At 46.2% G+C, this 22576-nt stretch overlaps 1 protein-coding gene across 1 annotated transcript in view; it reads right to left on the reverse strand.

Annotated features, from left to right (window-relative positions):
• The window catches only part of LOC142575941 (E3 ubiquitin-protein ligase MIB2-like), a 95138-nt gene extending 76309 nt beyond the window's left edge, over window positions 1-18829 (reverse strand). Inside the window, exon 1 of the mRNA XM_075685773.1 lies at window positions 18806-18829. The gene's annotated coding sequence lies outside the window, so the exon portion shown is untranslated. The remainder of the gene's footprint in view (window positions 1-18805) is intronic.
• Window positions 18830-22576: the final 3747 nt, after the last annotated feature.

Consider the following 22576-nt stretch of genomic DNA (forward strand, 5'->3'; position numbering starts at 1 on the left):
AAAAAGGAGCTCTCATGCAGTTAATAAAAATATCTCCAGTTAACTTGAAAATTATGCTGCAGGAAACCTTGGCGGATGCGATCAGCCTATCCGGATACAAAGCTACATGCAGGGGCAAAGAACCGGGTAGGGGGCTAGCCACGCTCGTAGATAAAAAGATGCCATACATAGAACATGATATGCGCCAATAGAATACTTGTGGAAATCACTTTTAAAAGGAATAGAAGTAAACCGCAAAGCCTCTTTTGTCTCAATGTTTATAGCAGCCCTAGCGACATGAAACAAAGTTTCAGTGCACTTCTTAATGAGACTATGGCTGTTACTATGCACGCTCCACTCCTTATAGGAGAGATTTCAACGCCCCACATCAAATCTGGGGATATCGCTGGAATACTAAGAAAGGGAAGGACCCTGGCACCTAGCTACAGATCTTAGTCTCTCCCTCATCACTGACCCAGCTTACCCCACTAGGTGCGGTACATTTACATGCAGGAACACCACCCCAGATCTTACTTTTGTATCACATTTAGCAAACGCTGGCTGCAATAACTCCAATATTGACCTGCGTAGTGATCATTACTTATGTACTGCAAAATAAGGGGCAGTGGGGTTGTGGCTATGAGAGAGACAACGACGACGAGAGATAAAAACCTTGTTTCGGTGCTCGATCGGCTATACCACCTCTAGCCTGTTTCACATGATGCGATTTTCGTCGCACCGGAAGTGCGATTTCCGTCGTTTGCGATGAAAATCGCAGTCGCAGTGCCGACCCCCCGATTTTCGGCTGCGACCAACCGGTTGGTCGCACAGTCGCACCGTCGCACCGATCGCTGCGATTTTCCGTCGAAATCGCGCGGAGAGCTGTCAACGGAGCTATTTCGCCGGTTTGTTTTGGAAAATGGCGTCTCGCACGACAAGTGCAATGCGCGGAGACGTGGATCGTCGAATTCGGTACGTACGCGAAAGGAGAATAAAAAACTTGTACCGCAGATTGCATTCTCCGATTTCTATACGTTTGTTGACACGCTACACAGCAAATGAAGTGCATTTTCACGTTTGCTTCGTACGCCTTTGCGAGTTGTCAGTGCTAGGAGGTGTTCGATCCCCAGCAGACGACGAGGTCGTCAGAATTTTCTTTTGCTGAGTAGCGTGCAGAAATCGCGCTTACGGAGCAGCTTGAATTATTTCAGCCTTGGCAAGGGCAAATGACAAGACAGCAAAGTACCCGAAGTTTCAACGTTGCGCTGAACGCGGTACCGTTCAGTTGCATTTTCTTGTAGGTTTTCAAGCATGAATTTCCCGATGCATCTTGAAAGCTTATCTTGCCTCTTATTAAATTTGACAGAGCGAAAGTGTAGGCTATCGTAATGAATTTGCTACGTTAGGATTAAATCCGTGGCTTGAATAAAACATTACATGCACGTTAAAGCAGAAGGGTGGGTCTGAAAATTAATCTGCAGAAAACTAAAGTAATGTTTAACAGGCTCGGAAGAGAACAGCAGTTTACGATAGGTAGCGAAGCACTGGAAGGGGTAAGGGAGTACATCTACTTAGGGCAGGTAGTGACCACGGATCCGGATCATGAGACTGAAATAACCAGAAGAATAAGAATGGGCTGGGGTGCGTTTGGCAGGCATTCTCAAATCATGAACAGCAGGTTGCCGCTATCCCTCAAAAGGAAAGTGTATAACAGCTGTGTGTTACCAGTACTCACATATGGGGCAGAAACCTGGAGGCTTACGAAAAGGGTTCTGCTGAAATTGAGGACGACGCAGCGAGCTATGGAAAGAAGAATGATGGGTGTGACGTTAAGGGATAAGAAAAGAGCAGATTGGGTGAGGCAACAAACGCGGGTAAACGACATCTTAGTTGAAATCAAGAAAAAGAAATGGGCATGGGCCGGACATGTAATGAGGAGGGAAGATAACCGATGGTCACTAAGGGTTACGGACTGGATTCCAAGGGAAGGGATGCGTAGCAGGGGGCGGCAGAAAGTTAGGTGGGCGGATGACATTAAGACGTTTGCAGGGACAACATGGCCACAATTAGTACATGACCGGGGTAGTTGGAGAAGTATGGGAGAGGCCTTTGCCCTGCAGTGGGCGTAACTAGGCTGATGATGATGATGATGAAGTTGCACCTCTTCTCTGGATAATTTTTTTTTCTTGCACAGAAACCAATAAACATTGACTATGTTGCGGACTTTGTATCCTTACTGCATCTGTATGAGCACTTGCTCTGCAAGGTAATTAACTGTACAGCTAGTAGATTAAGTAAATTGTTTGCTATAGTGGCACAGTGACAACGTACTCTCCTGCACAATCATATAGAACTCGTGCAACAATGCGAAAAGTAGGCAAACGGCCTGTTCTTGTGGGGATAAAACAGTATAAAACGACACGCTGAAGAAAAGTAAATCAAAACTGTGCAGTGAAGTCAGCCAGTACAAGCAGTTCTTGCGCGTTCACGGCTGATCAAGTGTGCAGAAACGTTCATGCCTTACATGTTTCTAGCAAGTTTCTAATAAGTTTGTGATCACATATATTAGTGTGTAAAACCATATAACGATATCGGCTGTGATTACTATCTTTATAAGTAATTAAACACCATGCTACTTGCAAGAACATATATAAGCCGAGGATTTTAGAACAAGTTTCTGCATTTCAACTACACACAATATGTGGTTTTTTCAATAAAAGAACACAAACTGGGCTTTTTTGCAATGACAAACTTATTTCAAACTTTACTTACATAAAGGCAAGAAAAAAATTATAGACAGAAATATTGTTCTTCAATTTGTTCACCTGCCACTGTGGCTATAGCATTCTGCTGCTAACACAAGGCGAGGGGTTGTTTTGCCAGCCATGGAAGTCGCATTTCGATGGGAGTCATAGGTGAAAAAAAAGCTCTTGCACTTAGACTTAGTTCATCACCTTTTATTGAACCCTTACACTTCAAAATACTATTGCATAGGGGGGCATGCTTATGCAAAATCTAACACCAATAGAAAGCAAAGGGCAGAATTGTAAAACAACCATGTTTCGTGATAATTCGAGTGTGTAAATATTCATTGCATCAATATGTATTGTTCAACAGCACTGCACAAATAAGCATGATCAGGTATAGCAAGTACTCTGTCAGGAAGCTGGTTCTACAGATGTATGATGTCAAGGCATGAATGTTCATACTACATATATGTCGCATACATAGCACAAAGAAAACCTTTTTCAAGAGTTGTCCCTTCTGGCAGATATGAGTGGGTCATAAGCAGCAGAAACTTTATTGCAGGACATTGTGTAATACCGCTTATGAAAGAATTAAGAGAGTGAAGAGGCTTTTAACAGCAGTACCTCATGCTGCTCTAATAAGAGGAACGATGAGGAAAAACATTTCTGGTAGAGCACTTAAACAGTAACTTTCTGAAAGGCAGAAAATTCCAGGTGAGAGTTGGAGGTACATTCGGCCCACACACACCAACAACACGGGCATACTACAAGAAACACTACAGCCTATGGTGTATTACAGTCTATGGGAAAGCTATCTTATACAGAAATCAAGAATGATGCAACAAGCCCTCGACAACACTGCAGACTTTCTTGGCCAGTCTGGCCTCTCGCTCAAGTCAGCTCATATCAACGTAGGAAAAAAAAGAAAGACTAGAATCAAGAACTACCCCAGATTGCACATTGTGATCCACATAGCTGGACAAATATGCCCACAAGTCAACATCCACAAATCCTCAGCTAGTGTAAGCCCATGACGGCAGAGCCAGCACGTGGATGAAACAATTATGCAATGCCTGGACGCAACTTCCACACCTGGTGAAAAGAATAATCTCGAAATAATGGGGGTGGACAAGTGGATAATATAGAAAATCGCAGATGCTGTGCTTGTGTCCAAGATATGGTACGGTATGAATTACCAGCAGCACACAAAAAAGACAACTCATCGAATACAGGCATCGGGTAGTAATAACAGGTCTTTCCAACTTTACCATGTTTGAAGACCTCTATGAGAAAGAGCTAACAAACAAGCACCTAGACAGTAGAGTTGCAGCCTGCAGCACAAATTCTTTGTCTCAAGAGCTCAGAACCTCGTCCCAAGATACTATGCCAGCTAGCATATGAGATGCAAAGACGACTACCCCTCCCTTCAGAAACACAACCTCGGGAGTGCCTGAACTTGAAACACAACAGCCCGTGGGGGCAAACAATTAGGCCAGGAGACTATATGCAACTGCCAAACACACAGAGGAGGTTGCTAATCATGAAGATGCAAGCAAAGATAAGGCACATATGGCATGGCAATAGCAGTGTAACAGTAGTATGACACTACATAGAGCTAAACCACATATAAGTGAGTACCATTCCAGGTCACCCTACACCTAGAAAAGCTGAGCGGAAAGCAATCAAAGCAGCGCTTGTAGTGCAGATGACACCCTGCACAACACCCTGCATGGATTCACCAGAAACTATTTGGGCCTGCACATCACACAAGATTGTCAGGAAAATCAGGAGATTGACACGCGACTTGCAAGCACATGGCCAGAAATTAAATTACAGGACACATAGCCATGCAGATATTCCAGGACACAAGCGGGCTTATAAGCCCGACATAATAACTGAAAACTAGATGAGTTTGTGTGTATTCATTATTAACTAAAGTGCAACAGATTGAGAACAGACAAGAACGAAGCGCTCTGTGTGTTCACTTCGTTCCTGTCCATCGTATTTCTGTTGCACTATAGTTAATTACTATAGATTGTAACACCAGAACTTGATACAAACATGCACACTATAGGATGCAGACGAATGCTCAGGACAAACTCCAGAATGTTTGCATCCTGGTACTTATGAAAGTGAACGGTTTCATTCCATGGCTGTCAATGAGACGCAGAGAGAAAACTTGATTGTGTTCGTGGTACAAAAACGCATTGATAAGCTTAGACATATAGTCATTGCTTAACACTTTCGAAATGAATAATTATAGCTTGCTATCGACATTGAAGCAGCCTTTCGACAGCAAGAAAAGGAATCAGTTTTTCCAGCTCTGAACATGAATTGCAGGAAATGCAAGCAGACACAAAATTCTGCCAATATAATCTGTTTAGGAATACCAAATTGTAACAAACATTGAGGCTTGCATTTGTGCTTTCTCTGGCTGAGCAATCTAGTTTGAAATCACTCCCATAAGCATGTCGTAACAATGTTGATCTAATACAGGTTAAATGCATGACTGGCTTAAGAAATCTGGAAGATTGCTATAAATTACAGTGAAGAAACTATAATATCTAATAACATTAATAATATAATAATAATATTTATTTCCACAGAACAGGCTAACCGTGAGAGGCGTGCGAGGCTGAGCAGAAAGCTGAAAAATTCTACGGCAAGTGCGCCTGCCGTGGGCCTACGATCCTGCATTATGAATAGCGCGTATTGATATGGTCTTCTTGTTAAAAGTTCCGAGTATACTACCAGCGCGAGACACGGGACAACAAAGTGGACGAGAAGCGTGTCTTTTAGAATGCTATGTTACAACGTACAGGTTTCTACAAAAGTGACGGTAACTGCTCGAAACATTTGATGCGTCGGCTTTTGCGCCTTTAGAAATATTTATAGAGGGCTCCCATATATATATTCGCAGCGCAAGCACGGCGATGGACGAACCAGGCTAGCGCTAAGGTTGAATTTCACAACACAATTTTCATTCCACGTCGTAATCACACAGATCGTTTGAGGCCTCGTTCAGGGGCACACGCGGGCGTTCGGGTTGGTGCTTCTTGATGCGTTTGGCGTAAGAATATGGCTAGGAGCAGGCACCACATATGCGCAATGACGGGCAATACACACGCATCATTTCTCCAGAAGCTGACGCCTAGCACAGGTAGCGCGAGGATCTTGTTGGGCTGACACAACTTCGTGGCAGCCGAATTCCGAATACTGCATATACGGTGAGGGCAGCTATATGAACTTGTCGATAGGCCATCTTGTAGATTGTTGTAGCGCAGGCAAAACGAAACGGTCATAGAAGGTAGATAAGACAACACACAGCGCTGAACCATAGAATAAAGAATCGCTGAACCACCTGCGAACAGCTGTTTACGTGCGCGATGTCGCACTGAACTACAGAAACCGCCGTCGCGCACTCCAAGACTAATCTTAACGGTTTCAAATTAGTAAACGTACATATTATTTGCTTCTAATCAAGATAAGTCAATAATATTATATTGTAAACGTTTTATTCACTACAATAAAGTAATTATGCAGCGTGTGCCACGAAACCTGGCAGTAAGCAACCCTGGGCGTCGCACCAGTCGCATTGTTGAAATCGCAATCATGTGAAATGAGCCCTCTAAAAATCGCATTGCGACGCGTGCGACAGCACCGATTTTCGTCGTTGCAGTCGCAGCATGTGAAACAGGCTTCTCGCTGCTCTATCGTTCTAGTCGCGAACGCTTACTGCCCAAAGAGCTTCGCGACATTTGGTGGAAGGTGCTGGGCCTTTTGCAAACCTGGAAATCCGAAGCCGGACGATCCCTGTCACATCTCCCATGCCTGAGGAGACTAGTCCTACCGAGCCAACCATGGCACCGCCTCCGGTCGTCTGTCCTGGTGCGCCACGCCATCGGGATCCTGTCATATTCAATGGCACTGACGATCATGATGTAGAGGACTGGCTGTCATCGTACAACCAGGTGAGTGCCCACAACGAATGGTCGGAAGCTGACAAGCTTGGTTACGTGCCATTCTACCTTTCCGGGGTCGCCCATCTTTGGTTCCGCAACCATGAGGCCGACTTTTCCACCTGGACAGCATTCCGAAAGACACTTCGAGAAGTCTTCGGTCGCCCTGCTGTGCGCAAACTTCGGGCTGAACAACAGCTTCGCTGTCGTGCCCAACAAAAGGGCGAAACTTTTACGAGCTACATTGAAGATGTAGTTGACATTGTTCGGCGTATCAATCCAGATATGACCGAAGATGACAAGGTCAACATCATCTTGAACAGCATAGAAGATGACGCCTTCTAAATGCTCTTGGCAAAGAATCCTCAGACGTTCAACGACCTCTTAACGCTTTGCCAGAACTATGAGAAGCTGCGCAAACAACGGCTTTCTACGTGCCGAGCTCTCGCTCCGGACGTCGCGCTTTCAGCTCTGAGTGATGGTGTCAGTTATACTTCTTGCAGTTCAGCAATTTTCGACCAAACCAAGCAATTCGTACGAGAAGTGGCCCGCCAACTCTCTCTTCTGCCAGTCAGTCCAGCCTCACAGTCGCCCTTGTCTCCCGACCTCCGTCAGGTGACACAAGAACAAGTCGCTAACGAAGTACCACTTGCTCATCAACCGCCTCCTACGCCTGTTCCACTTACGTACGCTGCAGTTATCGCGAATCCAAGGCTACCGTCTGCAGGTATTCAATCCAGACTTACTAGCCGCCTTTCCCTCACCTCCGCAAGCAGCTGCAACATATGCGTACTTCAACAGGCCGTACTTCAACAGTTGTCCATTATATCGACACCGGTAACCATGAGCCTTTACGCCATAGGCCGTAGCGTGTCCCCGCCACGGAGCGTAGCGTCCCTCAATGTGGTGAACTGTTTTTGTACGCCTCCGTTGTTTGTCCTTTCCCTACTTCAACCAGTCTTCCAATCGCCTGTTACTAATCTTACGGACATGTTTGCTTTCCCCCTGCTGTCGCTAAACCCAAGAGCCTCACTCTTGCAATCACCTCTTACGAATCTATTGCGAACATGTTTACTTTCCTCCTGCTCTCGCTGAACCCAAGGGCTTCAAGCTTGAAGCAGCAGATCGGCTAGTGATAGGTCGTGATGCGCGCAAAGTATGCTGCCGGTCATCGCCAGTCCATTATGGCAATGCAGTGAGAATGCATAGATTCATGTTTTCAGACAGGACGGCCAAGTTAGCGTGTAACCGGCCTCAAGGACCAATTTGGGGAGCTTATGAACCCCTTTCAACGCTAGAGCACAACATTCGAACAAAATGACTAAAATGACTTAGGTAACGGTATCTCAATGATAAACACCGCGATTGGATCTGTCGGTCGGATCACTACGGCGCACGCAGGCCCGTGCTGCCGGTATGGTTGCGCGTCGGAGAGAAATGCAAACAAGAGAGGAGAATCTGCTCCTACAAGACGCCGGAGTAACGCCAACTTCCGCCTTCGGGGTGTCTCCATAATTGTTCCTACCCCCATACATGCATTCAACTCGAGAATCCTGCGCTGCGCAGCCAGTCTCGGAGGATATTTTTTCAGAACTTCCGTCGACCTCCGTCTGTCATATGCTGGTACAAAGAGGGCGACAAATGCCTATGCCAGTAGTGTCCATGTATATGCTCCCACAGGGAGCAGAGTTGCGCATAGGTCCGCCATTGTGTTTCAGCTGTCCAGAGAAGCAACTCCTCGAGCGCGCAGGAGGCAAATGCAGCGCGGTGTTCCATTTGCTTTCTTCTCTGCTGGTCGCGAGCTACATGCGCCAACTGTTCGCAAGCGGTGAGCAATATGACACTTTTTAATGCAGGCTACTCTCGAACTATTGGCGCAGCCGCAGGGGTGCCAACCCTCGGAATTTTTATTTTTATGTACTCGCACATATACAAACACACGCACGAACGTGCATATAGGAGCCCACTCGATCCCTCGAAATAAACTCCTGACTGCGCCCGTGATTCGAACACCTCAAAAATTCGCGTGTAAACGCGCATTACCTTGCAACAAAAAGCGGTGCAATGTTTTTTTGCATGCATATGAAGTTTTCTCGCGGAGGCCGGAAGGCAAAAAAATGTTTTAAAGGGTGTTTAAAGAAAACTTGATGATTAATATAGTGTTTCATGGCGCAAGGGCCAAGTATTAAAGAAAACTTCGTACATGTGTGGTGGACAATTATGTGAGCACATTTTGCCTGCCGAAACCAGAGTAATAATGATCGTGGCCTAGAGAACTATCGTGCCTGCAGTTATGTCAGTGACCATTGTTAAGAACGGCCCGCTGAGGTGCAAGTTTTGCCAACCAGTTGCGACAGCGGCGTCAACGTTTCCTGAAACGCCACCGCAACCCTCCAGCCACGGCGTCACTAAGTCGACTGTGGGAGGGGGACAATGCGCTCCGTCCGCCACTCTGCGTCGCGGGATTGCTGAGATGAGTTCGACGAACCAGGCTTTGTGATGGAACCCGCCACCGCCGATCCGATCTGCTATGAGCGGGGGAGTTGCCGAGGGAACGTCTTCGGAGGCCCCTTCCCACGCGCCTTTCAAGACGCAAGACAATGGACAACCGGCGGCCGCGCTGCGAGGGTCAGCTTGGGGAATAAAATGCGCCTTTCCTGACGTAAGCCCTGAGTTCTGCGAAGACCGTCCGACCACGGGTGGGGACCGTGAACCTCGCGCAAAGAGGTGTGTGTGTAAGCCCTCGTCTACGGGGCCTGGTCGAATTTTCCCCTCACCTTGGGATCGAGGGAGGACCGAGTGTTTATAAACCGCTGTTGTACGGCTGCTCAGTGCACTTTCTCTCGCAGTCATGCTAGACTGATGAACTGCAACGTCCTTATGTAGATACTGTAAATAAACCAATATTTCTCGTTCTCGATGAGAAGCAGTCCTTCCCTTCAGCAATGTCCTCAGCGTGGATAAGTTGGACGACGGCATGGGCCAGCTACCATCTAATTCATGCCCGACTCCAATCTTGACAACTGGGTACGAACGGTTGGATTGACCTCCCAATCCTCACAACTGGTGCCAGCGCTGGGATCGTCCTCAAACTCTTACAACTGGCTGACAGCGGTGAGACGAACTTTGCGACGTGGTGCTGTCTGCGGTGAGTGCTTGGTTCCTGCTTTGGCTCTCTAGGCTTCATTTTGTGGTTGTTCTGTTTAGAACAGTAGGGAAGCTAGATTGTTGAGTGTTAGCTAGGTTGTGTTTTCCTAGATAGGTTTAGCGAGTAGGCCCAAGGCAGTAAAGCAGCAATCATTGAGTTAATGAGACTGCTTAGAGATGAATTGTTGATTGTTGGTGAGGAACTGGGCCTAGATGTACGCAAGGAAATGCTAAAATTGGAATTATTGCAGCTAATTTTCGAACTGGCCAGTGAGGAAGAAATTGAAATGGGGTTGGAACTTCTGAAAAAAAAAGAGAAGAACGGGACAGAGAGAGAGAGAGAGGAACGTGAGTTAAGAAAAATGCAACTTGAAGTTGAAAGCAAGCGTTTGGAGTTGTCTCAAGGAAGTGAAGGAGCTCTGGGACGATCAAGTGAGGCAGAATCATACCGCATGGACAGGCTATTAAAGCCATTTGAGGTCGGGACCGACATAGGCTTGTTCCTATGCAATTTCGAAAGGACTTGCGAGAAGATGAACTTCGGTCCGAGTACATGGCCACAGCGGTTGCTGTCTATGTTGCCGTGTGAGGCGGCGGAAGTAATCGCCAGACTCAGTTCAAAGGATGCATATGATTATGCGAAAGTTAAGGCTAGTCTCCTGAAGAAATGCCGCCTTTCAGCCGAAGCTTTTCGGCAAAGGTTTAGGAGCGCAGGCAAGAAAGATAGCGAGGGATATCCGGAGTTTGCATATAGCTTAACGGCCAACCTAGTCGAGTGGCTGAAAAGCGCGGAAGCGTACGACAGCAGAGACATGATCATTGAATGCATGTGTCTAGAGCAGTTTTACAAAACCATCCTCCAAGCTGTGAAACTGTGGGTGCAAGACAGAGGGAATGTAAACACTATGGAAAGGGCGGCTGAATTAGCCGAAGAGTACGCAACGCGTAGAAAGTTGAACGCCGAGGACGGTAAATGGGATGGTCGAAATGGACCGCGGAAACCATTTCCGTTTGAAAAGGGTTCGCAGACTAGACGACCGGAGCCTGTAGACGTGGAGGAAAAGCGCGCAGAAGAGAGCGAGGAGAAATCAAACGGGGAAACAGTACCAAAAGAGCAGAAAAGAAAATTCGAATGTCTCAGACCAATCCGCTGCCATAAGTGGGATCGGTGGGATTGACCTCCCAATCCCTACACCGTTAACTGTGACCGTCATTCATCACTAACCATCATTCACAGCTGCTGAAAGTTTTCGATATATGCGGTACAGATACGTATATTTAAACGCATTTCAAATGTTCACACGCGCACATTTTATGCAGAGCTTAATTTTACGATTCATACCGCAAACTTAACAGATGCTTCGTAGCAGCAAATCTGCAAGTGGAAAAAGATTCAAGATGCACGAGCTTGTGGATCAATTTTATTTTGTACAAGGGAATTGATGAGCAATGGCTGGTGGCAGCAGGGGATGAGTGCCGGTCCTTGGAGCCTTGGGTGCAGAATTCAAAGCCACTGGAAAGGTAACAAGTTATTAAGAGTAACAACAGGTTATTTTTATTGCACTATAATCACATAAGATAGCAAACTTGCGAAGTAATTATTCATACATTGCAGACTGTAACATGACAACACATCTTTCTTTATCTCTTCATACTCCTCAGGTTATTTTACTATAACACGGCACTTATTAAACGTACAAAATAATTTCACATTTCTCACGTCGACTAAGGCTGATTGAAGAAGCAACATATTGCGGGCGGTAAATGCTGAAGCTATCACAGCTGTCTCATCAGAGGGAGCACACCATGTTTTCGCATACTACAAAACAATGAACACGAGTACATTAATCGACCTTACATGAAAAATGAGAACGCCGACAGAAAATTAAAAAAGAAAGACAGTAGAGGATAACCAGGGTGCAGCCGGCAACTTGTATCTGCTAGTATTTACTTTGTTTTAAGCACACTGTTCTCGAGCCGCATAGCCAGAACAATCGTACAAGCAGCACAGCGAATTGGGCGAGTTGGTAAGTTAACATTCTTGACGTATATGTGCAGCGCGACGCAGACGTGTCATGCATTCTTTGTCCCGCGCCTGTGTCGCGTTGCCCATACACTCCAAAAATTGCACAAGTGAACAACCTCTCATGCCAGACGTACGCATTTCGTCGTGTACAGGTGTGTCACTCGAGATAAATGCTGCTTTAGTGTAAACAAGCTGAACTCACCTCTGTAAACAAGGCGAACGCACCTCGCATATCCTGGCCCCTTTCGGAGCTGGCCGGCCTCGCCCGCAGCACGTGCGATTTGCGCAGTTTGGTGCGCTGCAACTCCTCATAGTGGAATACAAGTTTCAAAATGATGTGTTTCTTACCCCTTCACCAAAGTTATTAAATATCATCGAACACCGTACCTGCAACCTGGAGCGGATAGGTGCAACGCACGCTTGACGGTCCGCTGATTGCAATTTCGATGACACTGACAGGAACGAGCCGGCGCCGTGCCCGTAAAGTTGGCTTCGCAGCGGTGCAGTTGATCATTTGACGTCATTTTTGTACCACGTGATAGCGTTCGGCGAATAGCGGTGTGAGCGGCGTCGGAAAAGTTATGCACAACTCTGCTTCCTGCGGGCGCATATACAGGATCACTAACAGCCAGCACAGCCACTTAGAAATGGCGACAGGGCGCTATGAGCAGCATCAGTGATTTCGTCTGTACAAAAATTCACAATGCTATGCCACGCTGCATAGTCTCCCGCTCTCAAAAGCAACCTAACAAGATTTTTGTTATCAACATTACACTACTTCAGATCGATTACTAAACCAGAGAGAGAGAGAGAGAGAGAGGAATACAGGAAGGCAGGGATGTTAACCAGTCAATAGTCTGGTTGGCTACCCTACGCTGGGGAATGGGAGAAGGGGAAGACAGAGAAGGGAGAGAGAAGGTGTAGATACGTGTACGGACAGCGCTTGAGTTAAAGCCGCTCGCGCAAACCAGAAGTTCTGAGAAAACACAAAAGTGCCTTCACTGCCTTCTGAGCCGTTGATCGGTCGGGACGGTGCTCTAGTATTGTCTGTTCACTCAGAGGACGATCATCTAATTTCCTCAATGTGTTGGACAAATGTTGTCTTTGTGCTTCAAATTGAGGACAATGGCACAATAAGTGGTCAGTGTTCTCCTCGCATCGGCAAACATCACATGCAGGACTATCAGCCATTCCAATTGGTGCTGAGTAGGCATTCGTGAAGGCAACTCTAAGCCATAAAAGACACAGAAGAGACGCTTCACGTCGGTGCAGACCGACTGGTGGTCTGAGTTGAAGTGACGGCTTTAGTCAGTGCAGTCTTGTGCGCCTTGTATGTACGGTATTTCACTCTGCTAAGGAGATCGTGCGCGCTAGAATGCCAAATTGTCTCGCGGTTTCGGTCCTTGAGAGAGGAATGGGGACGCAGCGGTCTTCTTGGTTTGACGTCCGAGCTGCCTTATCGGCGTCATCATTACCAATAATAGCGCAATGACCTGGTATCCACTGAAAAGAGATATCATGGCCTTTTTTCTCTTAAGTGATGGACAAGTTCCGCGATTTCGCACGTGAGCTGATCGTGTGTTCCATGTTGGAAAAACGACTGCACACATTGCAAGGTCGGCCTTGAATCGCAGAAGACTGCCCATTTTCTAGGACTTTCAGCATTTATCACTTGAAGCGCGTCGCGGAGAACCGCGAGCTCTGCAGCTGTAGATGTAGTGACATGGGCAGTCTTGAACCGCTTGGTTATTCTCATTGCTGGTATAACTACAGCACCACCGGAACTGGTTGATGTAGTTGATCCACCAGTGTAGACGTGTGTGCAGTGGCTGTATTTCTTGTACAAGAGAAGTAAAGTTAGCTGCTTGAGCGACGATGATGGCAAGTCCGACTTTTTCTGAAGTCCTGGGATTGTAAGGTTCACTTGAGTACGGCGCATACACCATGGAGGAATGGAAGGCCTTGCCGCAGGTGTGTAACCTGACCTGAAAGAGGCACGGTGCGCGAAGACAATCGCACTGAACGTCGTGCGGGGCCTATCTACTGGGAGACTTGCTAGGTGGTGGGTAGGGGTCCGGGCGAAGTGTGTTATGTGCACACGCATTGTTTCAATGCTAATGTGTGTGCTAATAGTGGAATCTTGAGCGACTGCAATAACTTCAGTCGTTGACGCACTCCACGTTAGGTTGAGGTAATTATTATTTCTTTTAGGCAACACCGCGATGCGGAGCTCATCTCAACACGCTGCGGCAATGAGAGCACTGTTAGTGACAATGTGCAGTCTAGTAACGCGCAGAAAATGGCGGCCGTGATAATGCCCACTTCGAAACAATCACGTTGGAGATTAGCGGTAAACTTTGCTACGCTTCTGCAAAGTATCGCGCTCGATATAGCTGCACATGATGTTTGCTTGCTTCTTAACTCGCGCTCCTTCTTTACAGCGAAGCTGTATAGGTCTAAAACCCAGGGTTTCGTGACGTCTGATTGCAAGAAAAGAACTATCAACATGTGAGCCGATGCTGGTGATGGATAAGAAAGGGTCTAAGCTCATTTGCACATACCTTGTGGGCTCGGGGACCTGTAACGCGCCCTTCAACTACCTTTGCCACACCTGGGACCTAAGCTATCATCATCAGTAATGGCTGGAGCGTCGTCGTCTCCTTTCACAGCTGGCTCCATTGCCGCTCATCATTCCAGCGTAAAGTTTCACTTCTGGCGTCATAACAGGGAGGTCGCGTATACGGGGGTATGATGCATGGCTTAAGGGGGGTATGAGCCAAACATTGTCTTACGTGACGGACACATTTAATAACAGAGTTGATACGCGAATGTGCGTGCGCACCTATATCGTCACGATGCCCACAGATCAGGACAAATGTGTTCGTGCCTTTGTTCAAAATTCTGTGTCACCTCTGTGTCGTGGGCTAAACAGCTTCGCTGGCCATCTCCCTTCACAGAGTGGAATGGCTCATTAATTTTTAGTTTTCTTCCTTGGCGATTTCTCTTTGATAAGCAGGCATTGTTTCGCTGCCACATTATCTTACTTCTCTTTTTTCGCATGTAAAAATACACCGACCACGTGGCACATAAACACAAGCGCATTGTGCTGTTGTCCTGCTCGTTACACGATCTAGCAGCACGTAGAACCCTACAGCGAACCCTGCCGTTATTTGTTGCCGTCGTTGTTGGCGAGCTTTGGGAGCCATTACAACAGCAATCATTTCAAGAACTGATAACGTATCCGGCAGGATGCCCTGTACTTTTCTGCGTGCTGTGGTATCATGTAATCAGAAGTGCTCTCCACGTCATTGTGAAAATTGGCAAGCCCCGGTTATCACATGTATTTCCGTAATAACCGACAAAACGCATTTGTCTGTCCGATAATAGTGCCTGCCTCCGCTTACTGCCAATTGGCGATGGTGTTTCTGTAGTCGGGTACAAAATGGGACGTGATTTTCAGTCAGGGAATGTTTCAACGGAATGAAATGCGCGTAGGACACGTCATAGCAAAGCCTGTGTATTAGGCAAGGTAATTCCCGCCCTGGATTGCGACAAAGTCCATTATTGCATCCTTAAAGGGATTCTAAAGCGAAACACTGAATCAGTTTAGATTGATAAAGTATTCTCAAACTCTCCATTCCTTCATCACGCGGTAATAGATTCATACTAGAAGAGGAAACGACGGTCAAATTTTCATTTCTTAATCTCGCGCCGAAACCCCAGGGCTGGTTCGTCAATGTGACGTCAGGGATTGCGAAGTATTTCGCGTTTCGGCGATTCGCGGTTGAGCAAAAGCTCTAGAAACTTCTCGAGTTCAGCCTTTGGCCCTTCTAGAACATAAGGTAGCGCATCCCTACAGCCAAAGTTTAACTAGGTCCGAGCACATGGCGTCGAAATCTATGACGTCATGGAGAGATCGTGCGGTATTTTCAAGGCAGCGTTTTTTTTTCCACCTTTTCTCGCTTACCGAACGTCTTCGTGGTGGTAATAGTGGCTTTTCCGATATCGTGTGAGGGTAATTTGATAATAAAGCTCAAATCATTATCCTCTTTAGTGTCCCTTAAAGGAGGGTCGCAGGATGCAGTATTACTGCAGACAGACACCCGAAAGCCCCCTTCCCGCGATAGCACATAGCTGAGGTATATGGTGCGTACAACGTTCGTGGGCGTGCGTGTGCGGCCATGAATTCAGGGTAAGGCACGTAAGGCACAACGAAGTTTGTTTGTTTGCTTGGTTTATTTATTTACAACGCGATGGTGTTTCCGAGATTTCACCTGCACATGCATAAAGGCGCGTATATGAACGTTTGTGACAAGGTGAATTGTACCGCACAGTAATGTTCATTCAATTATAGCTAGAGCAACGGCAACGAAACATTTATAGATAGTGTTCCAGTCAGTGGTAAGTGTGCAGAGAAAATGAATACTTGGCTCAAATGTTTCTAAAGGAGATGTTATTTACTTTCCACCTGTCATGCCAGGTGAAGCAGAACAGCACGCGATCAAGGCTGTAGTGAAGAGTGGTCGCATGAAAGAAAAAAATATAGAGCAAAATACGGTTTCATCACATGATGTCGCATTCATGCCGTGATGTCTTCACGCGCAGAGAGAAAGAACAAAAGTTCGTGCTGCCTGCTGCGCCATCTGCAAACTCACTACATCGAGTAGCCTACAAAACTATAACCAGTGAGTGGAAGTGTTCCCTCGGCTTTAACGCTTCCTGTCAAAACTTCCCAGTAAAAGGAGTCGCATCTAATGGCAAACATGCTCCGAATATGCATTCGTGCCTCAACTAGACGTTCCTCCTCCAATTTGTGTCGCCTAGATGGTAGTGCCGTTACGCTGACACTGGCTTCGATAACCAATTTAGCGTCGTTTTTACGTGACGTCAGATAATCTTGATACGGGTCAATAAGTCATCGTAACGTTGACGCCAATGTCTTCGCATTACTAAAAGGGCTCTTTTTCTCTCTTTTTTTTCTTTTTTTGGCACGAGCATCGAGTCAGCACAGTACAGCACTTCCGGTTCCCCTCCTGATACGACCGGGGAATAAATTAGAAATAAATCATAAAAATTAGAAGGAATAGTACAGTACAAAATTCAAGGTTTTCATCATAGATGTGATATCAGATCATAAGTTTACTAACAACTTGTGTTAATGAAGTGCCTGAAATAATTAGAATTAATTAGAAGTTATGGGGATGACCGGGGACGAAATTAAAAATAAATCATAAAGAAAAAGACAAAAATTGTACAGTACAAAAAATAAATCATAAAGAAAAGGACAAAAATTGTACAGTACAAAACTCATGGGGTTCATTATATATGTGATATCAGAGCACAAGTTTAGTTGCAAGTTGAGTTACTGAAGTGTCTGGATTAATTAGAACTAAGTAGAAATCACTGACTACCGCACAGAAAAGCACTGAATCGAAGACTTTAGAGACCCGCCACATGAGCACGACTTTGGGGAAATTCCTGGAAACCTGGAATTAGAAAGCTGAAGTAACGATGTTATACAAGAAGGGGGCATGATATTTAACTGGCTGATTAATGGAAAACAGTTGCCTACGAGTTCGGTTCGTGCGATGCGTTCGCCTAAAGTTAACCTAAACAGCAACGCCGAGATGCGAGTGCCGCTAAGAGACACATAAGTCAAAGATTAGGGTCGCCTACCATTTTCTTTTTCGCGTGCAAAAAGCAAGCGGTAAAGTTTCTACAGATTGTACTAGAATAGACGTCGCTACGGTTTTAAAGCGCCCAGGAACAGCCGTGAGTCCTTAGTTCGGTGCCGTGTTTCGTAATTCTTTTTTGCAGGGCATGAAAAATCTGTACACATTAGGTGTGTATTAAGTGCTTAAACGACACAAGAAAGCAATGAGAAATATGGAAATGCAAATAATTGCAGTATAGGCCTGACGGACTCGATTCTGCAGCGATTCAACTATTATGGCTCACGAGGAAAACGCGAAAACAGTGCCCCGTACGTGTGAACGTATGTTGACATGCTGGTGTCACTTAAGATCAATACTTAGGAGCTTCGACACAAACTCGGACAGACATTCAAAGCGGTCACCAATGATAAAAATGCTGGGCAACATTTGAAGAATAAAATTCCAGGCTAAAACTCGTACCAGTGTTCTTAACACGTTCTACGAAGTCGCTATTTCAAAAGGTACTCGCAGAAAATGCAAATGCAAGAGGAACAAAAACACACGTTATTGGGAACGCGTTTTTTTTTTTTTTACGCCCAACTCACACTGTAGAGGCTGACGCGACAACTTCTTCAGCTTTCCGTCCTACGAAACTGCGAGTTCGTCTCAGCCACGGTGACTCACAATTGCGTGATGATACGCCCGTGTGTCGATGTTTCGATGCGCGCTGACAAACGGCCTCCTTCATAATTGACACCCCAGTAGGTTAGCAGACTAGCGGCAACTGCAGTCGGGATGGCGAGACCTTGCAAATACCGGTGCAATCGATCTATCGAGTGCCCGTGACAGGAGCCTACGGTAAACACGCCACATAGAGCGATTGAAGGGACAACCGCTTTATCTGCCGCCGTTTAGTGCGCATTGCTGCCACGAATAGGTTTAAGTTTGCTCCCTTTGCCATCCTTCCTCAGTGCGACTGAAAGTCGAGCGAGCTAGAACAGATTCGTGCTGCTCAAAGGCAGGAATGCAATTGCCGGACACAAGCAGGAAGTCATCCGTTTTCGTTCCTTCTGGTGTGCTTGTTTCCACGCCTGCCTTTGAGTAACGCGAACACTTTTTTCAACTTGTGAGTGTGTCAGTAAAGGTCGAAAAAGAAAACCGGCAACCTTTGGGCTCCGCGAAACCGCTTTCTGGCGCACGAAGTACCGCCGACGAACACGTACGACGCGTACACGCATAGTTTTGCGCTGACTACGCGCTGCCAACGTAAACAACCACCGAGCTCGCACTTACCTCACTGCGTCCAGCTCCCGCGGGCACTCGCTAAGCAGGCAGCAACACGCGTACGTGAAATGTCAATCCCTTTTGAAAGTGTTGCTGCAAAAAAGTCATCCAATCCTCCGCAAGACTTCGGGCTCGTTCGATTCGTTTCTCTATGCTCGTTCCGTCAGCCTTCGTTGCTCTCCCACGGCTTCTTCCCGGTTGGCGACGAGCCGACGCGATTGCCAGCGACTCGAGCAACGTTTCCCGTCAGTCTCCGCGCTATCGTTCTATCGTTACAGCGCCCCCGCTGAAAAAAAAAGAAGGGTAAATACGAAAGCAAATACAAAGCGTTGGATCGCTCCGATGACGTCGCCACCCTATAGCGGCAGCGCGGTCGCTTGGCGCGCTGAGGCGCTAGGCCGCTTAGTACTTCAACCTTCTTGGGCCTGACAGCCGCGCAAGCACCGAATCGCTTTTCAAGCATGTTCTCATTACTGACAAGCACGCTCCCCCCCCCCCCCCCTAAAAAACAGAAAAAAAAAAAACCTTTGCTTGTTTACACAAACCGGCAAGATTCTGAAGGGGCCAGCTCCATGTACAGTCACGTTCAATACGAGTTGCAACATGATGGCCATGGTCAATTGGGCTGCAAGAGTATGCGGCGGCGGGGACATAAGCAAAAGTGTAGAACTAAACACCGTTCTAATTACTGCCGCTTATTAAACAGTTTATCGAAGGTCACCGTCATTGTGTAGTCGTTGAGCCTCTTCTATATGGACATCGCGCGTTGCAGATTATTTTGAACGCGAATGTAGGCGTGGAGAAAATTCCCATTTTATCACCGTTGTTGTGTAAGAGTCGCTTTTCTTGGCATAAACACCGAGACGAATGTGTACAGCATTGCATGGTAGATTAGCATGCTGATACTGCGTACCCGATTTTCATATCAACTGGTGGCTTTCGGTACGCATCTTAGGGTCGCTCTTCGTCGCCTGTGAACACACAACTCCTTAAGGTGGAGTTAGTGCCGATGTTCTCGAAACCTGAAGCAGCACAATAAAATGCATACACTTCCAAGGACGTCCACATGCATCTCACTTTGTACTCGTGATGAATCGTTCACGTTATTACTCACGAGTTCATTGTAAAAAAAATGTTGAATGTAATATGGGCAACACATGCAATGGGTCTCAGGAGGCTATATATATATATATATATATATATATACAATGTAGTGCGCGTGTTTCTGCTAGTATCAAATTATTAAGAATTACGGAATAGAGAGAACATGATAATTTTCGGCGACCGAGCGCAGTCGCAGACATAAGAATCTGCCCGATTAATCACCGATACAATTATTAAATGCGAAGCATTTCTTGCGAACAATTGCCACTTTAACGGTATCTATCTATCTATCTATCTATCTATCTATCTATCTATCTATCTATCTATCTATCTATCTATCTATCTATCTATCTATCTATCTATCTATCTATCTATCTATCTATCTATCTAGCCTACGTCTTGGTGCTCTCATGGCCGTTTCGTTCACATGGTACGTACCAAAATTAGCATAGCATGACAAAAGTATATCACGAACATAAATGATGGATCATGACATGCGTGTTATGTAAGTCATGAAACAGCCGCCTACGTCTTGGTGCTCTCATGGCCTTTCGTTAACTAGATATGTACTAAAATTGGCATAGTATGACATAGTATGAATATGTCATGACATGCGTGTCATGTAGGTCATGAAACAGCCGCCTACGTTTTGGTATGTACCAAAATTGGCATAGTACGACAAGAGTGTACCACCAACAGCGACTGTTTCATAACGTACATGAAGCGCATTTCATGACATGAATATCATGATATTCGTGTCATGTAGGTCACGAAACAGTTGCCTACTTCTTGTAGCTCTCATGGTCGTTTCGTTAACTTGGTATGTATCAAAAGTGGCATAGTATGACAAGAGTGTATGACGAACATATAGGTCAGGACATGAATGTCATGACAAGCGTGTAATGTAGGTCATGAAACAGCCACCTGCGTTTTGGTATGTACCAAAATTGGCATAGCATAACAAGAGAGTATGACGAACGTAAAGGATAGGTCATGACCTGACTGTCATGACATGCGTGTCATTACCGACATGACAAGCGTGTCATTTAGGTCATGAAACATCCGCCTACCTGTTGGTATGTACCAAAATTGGCGTAGTATGACAAGAGTGCTGTGACGAATATAAATGATAGTTTATGACATGAATGTCATGAGATGCGTGTCATGTAGGTCACGAAATAGCTGCCTACGTCTTGGTGCTCTCGTGGTCGTTTCATTAATTTGGCAGGCTCCCCGGACACTGCCTCGCACAACATTGATTCCCACAGGGCGTGGGATGTGCCGGCTTTTTTGCATTCTGGATGTTGACTTTGGCGCACGAAGTCATCGCTCGGCGAAGGTCGATCCAAATAGGTCTCGAAGCTTCAGGCGAAAAGCGGTTTAGTGAAAAATGGTCACCTACATCAGCAAGGGTGGTTATGGGAGCAGCGATTGAAGCACAACTGTGTTTGGAGGGAACATTGGGAAAGAAAAATACGTTTTTTCAATTAAAGCGAGACACAGATTCATTCAACGAAAATAAAATTTCTATTCAATTTTATATATTCGTGACGAGTTAAGAAAATACAAGTTTATTCATTGTTATTATTAATAATAAATACATTTCTTTTAAGCGCACATCGTTACAGGGGGCGTGGACGCCGCTATGCCTCGCAATGCAATGCAGCTCTTGATATATGCAAGAAGGTGCGCTCGTAAAATTCACCTGTTGAAATACGCCCACCTCACCTGCTGTGTTTTTTTGCTTGTCGACGTTTGTCTGAATTTGGCGAAGCGGGTAGTTTCAAACCTTCTTAACCTCTTCAGTCAAAAGTAATGAGTTACGACCGCCACGTAATTGTTTAGTTGTTTTCGTGTGACTGCGCTGGCCAGCAGGCTTAGCGTGCGACGATAGGACGAGCACTCTACCCCTAAAGCTTTCGTCGGCTTCCAAAAAAATTATGTTCTGTGCAGGTGTGTGATTTCTACTACCGTATGACTGGCCCTTTCCTCCATCGCTGACCACGCTGAAATCTCGAAACGCACATGAAGTCGAATGGCGGGGCATTTGAACATATAGCTTTAAGGGAAGGTCCACAAAACAAATTTCGCGCCTTCGAAAACAAAATCGTCACTTCTGTTTTTAGCGAATATGGCGTAACAATATTTTTTCTTCCGACGTAAGTGTTGCCTCCGCATACAGATGGCGCTAAGCCCTATGAACCACTGATGAATCGCCATGTTTTGAACATATGGGCTCCTATGAAAGCTTCGCTGCCAGGAATACTTACCTTCGCTCGGCCGCCTAGGCGAAGCGGTATGTCGTCTTTGTTGCGTTTGTTTTATTGCGATAACAGTTACATGGACACTTGAGGAGCCTTTCTGCCGTCGTCATCACCGTCGGCGTAACCTGGAAGCTCCGTGTAAAGTCCAAGGGCGATAACATCGTCGCTGCACGCCGTATGCTGTATGTGCGAGTCAAAGTGCGTCATGGTAAGCCGAAGATGGTGGCTCAATCTCGCGCGCGCTAGGAAGGAAAACGGGTGAGGAAGGGCGCAGCTTTCTTCGTGCGCAAGGCACCAGGGGTTAATGGAGGGTGTTCTGCTCCGGAGGCAGCGACGTATGGCCCGGCCGAAAGCGATCTGCTGAGGGAGCAGGGTTTGAAGCCAACCGTCGGACAAGCCTAGGCCAGCGAGT

Source organism: Dermacentor variabilis, chromosome 3 (genome assembly GCF_050947875.1).
Source record: "Dermacentor variabilis isolate Ectoservices chromosome 3, ASM5094787v1, whole genome shotgun sequence".
NCBI classification, from domain to species: domain Eukaryota; kingdom Metazoa; phylum Arthropoda; class Arachnida; order Ixodida; family Ixodidae; genus Dermacentor; species Dermacentor variabilis.